We start from the raw sequence: 6,013 nt of genomic DNA, 5'->3' as shown, positions 1-6,013 counted from the left end.
TTGAGCAGGACAGTCTAAAGTTGCGTGACCAGGAGTCGGAGCCATTTCCTGTTCAACTTGGCTTGTGACAGAAATTCACTCTGGCCCCATGCATTACATTACATAGCATCTTCAATAACTATGTAGTTTGAGAATCTCCAAATCGTCATATGAAAATTATTGCATTCGTTATAGTTACAATGATACGCTCATCAATGCCTGGTTATAGTTAAGGGATCGTTCCCTGCTGGTCAACCATGTCACATCTGATGATTTGGTAATGGCTACTCAGTGAGATGGAATTAGGGCATCTTGTTCTGTGCCTTGATAATTCCATCATGAAATGGGGCCTTGCAAATGTTCCACAAAAATAAATGACCTGCCTGGGAATGTCATGTCATACAACACTGCATCTGCTCAACTCTGCATGAATAATCAGGCAGTTCTACAAGTCTTGTAGGAGCTCCCATACCTGGTTAATGTGTTCACGACCAGCTCTGGTTTGGCAGCCAAAGTCTCAGTTCAAATTAGTCGAGCAGCATTCTTTCATTAGACTGTGTAACTCTGTGTGGAAGGTGCCTAGACTTTTGCTCCGTACAAAGCTTTGTGTGTCCATCGCTAATGTCAAGTCCGTCTGAGACCATCCCTCTCCCTGCCATACTGGCATCGCACCCTCGCCCCTCACCCTTCATCCTGCGGATGTTCGACGCACAGGATGGCACCACTTAGCCAATTCGAGTTGGCCTGACTGAGCTACGTGGGTCACGCGGCCACGAGGCGCTTGTTGGTGAACACAACCCCTGGGCCCTGGCTCTAGGGGTGATATCAATATAGAATATATGTAAGGATGCCCCCCAATAGACTCCCCCTGGAACTCTACCAGACACCTCCCACTGGTCGATGACCCCAGGGCTGGCCCAGGACACGCTGGCGGGACTATGTCGCTGGGCTGGCCTGGGAACGCTTGGGAATTCCCCAGGATGAGCTGGAGTCTGTCGCCAGGGAAAGGGAGGCCTGGACCGCCCTTCTCAACGTGCTGCCACCGGCGACCCTCACCAGGACAAGCGTTTTCAGAAACTAACGGACAAAGCTGTGATTCTTCTTGGCCACAGATATTACTCTGTGGATTCAAAATATGAACTTATTTAAATGACTCTCTGTGCTGGCTTATACAGTGAAGGCTGGCCTGCCTATGATTTATCCTCTATTCAACCAGTTTATATTCTATTAGAAGCTTACAGACCCTTAAGATATCAATATAGAATATAATCTTGAGTTTCTTTTGCAGGCGAGGCCGCATTGGTTTGGTCATGAATCCCGCATTCCCAGACACTGCATGCTCAAGCAGCTTTTTGTCCAGATATTAAGGGCTGATCAGGCGAGGCATTGGCTAGAGAAGAGATTGGAGGATGTGGAGGTGATCGGACCTGCCGATGACTGGTGCCAGGAGCGGAGATCGGCCTCTGTGGAGGAGGCCCGTGAGGTATGCTTCATGGCAGATAAGAGATAGTTGCTCTGCAATAACGATGAGGTCGGAAGAGCGACGCCCACATGAATAATAGGTGGAATGCTGGGTTCCTCAAACCCAGCAAGACAGTGGGGAGCACAGCTGGTTCTTCTGTCAGTCATCCCTTGACACCTGGATCATTCCCATTACCTGCTGACACGGAATCCACACTTACATGGCCTTAAATTGCACCTATCATAGCATTAGCACTGGGAAAAGGTTACTTGCAATTCGTCATGAATGTTGGATGTTTTGTTCGTATAATATGTTAATGATCCACGTGAAATGTACGTGTTATTTAAGAGTTTATCTTGCAGTTATTTCACTGCATTATGAACTCAACAATTAGTTTCATTATCGCCGACAGCAAACATGATTGATAACACTGTGTAACAAAAAAAATTTTGACCCTGCGTAGTAAGTGTTATTTTCTAAGTGCTTATGCCTCAAAAGTACAGAAAATGGCTATTATTCCCCACAAACTTTGCTTTTGTGACCAGGACAGTGATCTTTTGAAATGTACCTATTTTCAATGAGAAAACGTGCGCATTTGTGTCATTCCTTTACGTAAAGTCCTGGTTACAAAAGGAAAGTTTGTGGGCATGACCAATAAAAAAATAACACTAGCCATCCGGCGACAAAAAAAAATCGTGTTACATAGTGTAAGTGAAAGCTGAACTTATTGTGTGCCTCTGCTATGTTGATTGATCTTAAATTAATTACATGGTGAAGTGAGAAAGCATTAATAATGAGCAGATGAAGGTGGCCAGGCATGGTTCTGGACACACCACCACCTTTTTACCATGCCAGTGTGTGACGATGTAAAGTTTGTATTTGCAGTAATGTATATTAACGATTGAACATGGAGGTTAAATCAAAACAATAGTTTATTTTAATTTTCCTCTGGGACTTTTTGTAAGGATGGAAACAGTCAGGAAAATATCTCAGCACATATGCAGCTGAAGTTAGATCTGTTCATCCGAGCATTAAAGCAAATCTGAGCGTGGATTCCACCTCGAAGTTTCGATTGAACATTAATTTATGCATTTCTGCATCATACAAATAGTATTATTTTCAACACACTTTGCTATTATAGCTGAATTTTTCTTAAATATTCCTTTCATAGCTAGACAGCCGAAATTGTGTGCTTGCAGTTTTGGGTAAACATTCATTTTGAAGATACTAGGGCATCCAGGAATATTTATAACCATTGGCCCTCTCATTGTGTGCCTGAACAGCCGGCGTGATGAATTGGGGAATAATTTTCACTATATCATGAATATATGAATAAGTATAGATGTGTAAGTCATGTGTGACTGTATATATGCATTCCTCTGTGCCTTGATACTGACGTAGATGGTGTGGATACATTTTTATGACTGCAGCTGACTCTTCCTCTGACGCTTCCTCTGCAGAATTGGTCTGATGAAGCAACGGCACTCGGCGCAGCTCGGTACAAAAAAGAAACAATGCGACCAGTGTTCATACAGCACGGATAGTACTGGAAGTTTGGCACAGCACAAGAGAATGCACACAGGAGAGAAACCCTTCAAGTGCATTGTGTGTGAGAAGGCATTTGCAGAGTCATCGCATCTTAAAAGACACCAGAGAACACACACGGGAGAGAAAACCTTCAAGTGCAGTGTGTGTGAGAAGGAATTTGCAGAGTCATCACATCTTAAAAAACACCAGAGGACACACAGGGGAGAGAACCCCTTCAAGTGCAGTGTGTGTGAAAAGGCATTTGCAGAGTTATCACATCTTAAAAACCACCAGAGAACACACACAGGAGAGAAACCCTTCAAGTGCAGTGTCTGTGAGAAGGCATTTGCACATTCATCAGGTCTTCAGATCCACCAGAGAACACACACAGGAGAGAAACCCTTCAAGTGCACTGTGTGTGGAAGCGCATTTGCACGGTCATCAAATCTTCAGATCCACCAGAGAAGGCACACAGGAGAGAAACCCTTCAAGTGCACTGTCTGTGAGAAGACATTTTCACAGTCGTCAGTTCTTCAGAGCCACCAGAGAACACACACAGGAGAGAAACCCTTCAAGTGCACTCTGTGAGAAGGCATTTGCACATTCATCAGGTCTTCAGATCCACCAGAGAACACACACAGGAGAGAAACCCTTCAAGTGCACTGTCTGTGAGAAGACATTTTCACAGTCAGTTCTTCAGAGCCACCAGAGAACACACACAGGAGAGAAACCCTTCAAGTGCACTGTCTGTGAGAAAGCATTTGCACATTCATCAGGTCTTCAGATCCACCAGAGAACACACACAGGAGAGAAACCCTTCAAGTGCACTGTGTGTGGAAGCGCATTTGCACGGTCATCAGATCTTCAGAGACACAAGAGAAGACACACAGGAGAGAACCCCTTCAAGTGCACTCTGTGCAGGAAGGCGTTTGCACGGTCATCACGTCTTCAAACACACCAGAGGACACACACAGGAGAAAAACCCTTCAAGTGCACTGTGTGTGAGAAGGAATTTTCACAGTCATCAAATCTTAAAATACACCAGAGAACGCACACAGGAGAGAAACCCTTCAAGTGCAGTGTGTGTGGGAAGGCATTTTCAACTTCATTTTATGTTAAAGCACACCAGAGAATGCACACAGGAGATAACCCCTTCAAGTGCAGTGTGTGTGAGAAGGAATTTTCACAGTCATCAAATCTTAAAAAACACCAGAGAACGCACACAGGAGAGAAACCCTTCAAGTGCACTGTGTGTGGGAAGGCAATTTCAAGTTCATCTGATCTTAAAAGGCACCAGGGAACACACACAGGAGAGAAACCCTTCAATTGCACTGTCTGTGAGAAGGCATTTTCACAGTCATCAGTTCTGCATCGACACCAGAGAACACACAGGCATCAGAAGATCGCCAAGGAGTGTAGTCTGAAATCGACTTGTGAAAGTCAAAGTGCTGCAATGAACCCATCCCTCCTGAAAAAAGAACCAGAAGTGAATTCTAGCTTGGACACTATGAAATGTTTCAAGGTGAAATTTGAAGAGGTGACGGTGAAGAGTGAAGAAGTGAAGGTGAAATGTGAAGATGAAGATTCAACTCCAAAACCGGACCTTCACATCAATGGAGGCAACGTGAAGCAGGAGGAGAATTCCGACTGTGAGGCAGAGCGAGGCAACTCCCAGCAGTTTGTGGAAGTGGAGGTGTGGGTGGACTTCTTAGACAATACAAAGTCAAATGGAGACCCTGTAGATGTGTAAGATTGAGACAATGAAGCCCGAATAGATTCACCTTTGTCACAGGCCTTTACTGAAAATAACTCCATACCTAGGTTCAACCTGCACAGCAAGAGCGCTCAGTATTTGTGGACTTGTGGGTTGGGTAGATCTTTAACTAGGGGATCTGAATTCTGATACCTGATAGAATTACACTAAAACAACCATTTTATTTTCACAATTGGTAATATACCCCTAGATAATTAAGCCGAGCCTAATTTAAATAAGCATATTTTAATCAAATGTCATTTTTTTCAGCTGCCACAGCAAGAAAAAATTATTGCTGTGGTTTTCACACCTGATGATAATTGTTGCAGTCACGAAAGCTTTAAATCAAAATTAATGAATACTTGTCTGATTTTGTGCGTACATGTGTAGTAGTCATAGATGGAGACGGAGTCGTAGTAGGAATTAAACTCTTTTATTTATATCCTTAACGATTCCCTAGGTCCTTAACACGAAGGGGTAACGGTTCCTTTTACCCACAACCTAGGGAGGTACAGCCTCCGGGCTAGCTTACTCTAGCCTTGGGTCGAACTACTACTCTAGCCCTCCGGCTAGCTGGACCTAGGGGAGGCTGACCCACCGCTGGCACCGGTGGGTCTTTGACCACTGGCCCGTCCAGACCCGGCCCTGAGAAGGACGTCGGGCTGAGGGAACTTCAGGGCCCTAGCCTGCTGATCACTGGCACCGCACTGAGCCCCGGCCCTCAGAAGGACGTCGGGGTTTGGGGTCCAGGATCTCCTCTTCAGGCGGCTCCACGGCTTCGGCTTGAGACGAATTGCCTCCTGGTCTCAGGAGCCCGCCTTTTATACCATTTCCCACCGAGGGGCGGGGGTTCCGAGGGATCACAGATCCCTCGCAGGCCCCTCCCCTCAGGAGAGGTGCTGGTCACAGGGAGCCCAACAATCTGTGCTTGTTCGACCCCACTTTCTGTCTAGGACCAGGGTTCTGGGGGATCCCATACACACACACACTTCACAGCCTCTACCCCTCAGGCGGGGTCTCCATCAGGGTTATGAATGACCTCGCTCTGGTAGTTACTGTGTAGCATGTGCGTGTTTACAGAGTGACCACCACACATGTAACATTTTGTCTATACGATCTTTAACAAAAATAACGCGAAGTTTAACACTCAATTCCTAGGTTCAACCTGCAGAGTAAGAGCGGTCAGTCTTTGCGGACCTGCGGGTTGGGCAGATCTCTAACTAGGAGCCAGAGTCAATAAGCTCCCAAGCATTCACTACGTTATAATAATACTAATATTAGCATGTATATGG

The 6,013-nt window shown here is 45.5% G+C and overlaps 1 pseudogene; it reads left to right on the top strand.

Moving 5' to 3' along the window:
• Nucleotides 1–542: 542 nt before the first annotated feature.
• LOC142906821 (uncharacterized) lies at nt 543–5,163 on the top strand (annotated as a pseudogene).
• The last annotated feature ends 850 nt before the right edge of the window (nt 5,164–6,013 follow it).

The sequence above is a fragment of the Petromyzon marinus genome, chromosome 71, assembly GCF_048934315.1.
Source record: "Petromyzon marinus isolate PM22_M1 ecotype Great Lakes invasive population chromosome 71, UKy_Petmar_22M1.pri1.0, whole genome shotgun sequence".
Classification (NCBI taxonomy): Eukaryota; Metazoa; Chordata; class Hyperoartia; order Petromyzontiformes; family Petromyzontidae; genus Petromyzon; species Petromyzon marinus.
This window is presented reverse-complemented; position numbering and strand designations above follow the sequence as displayed.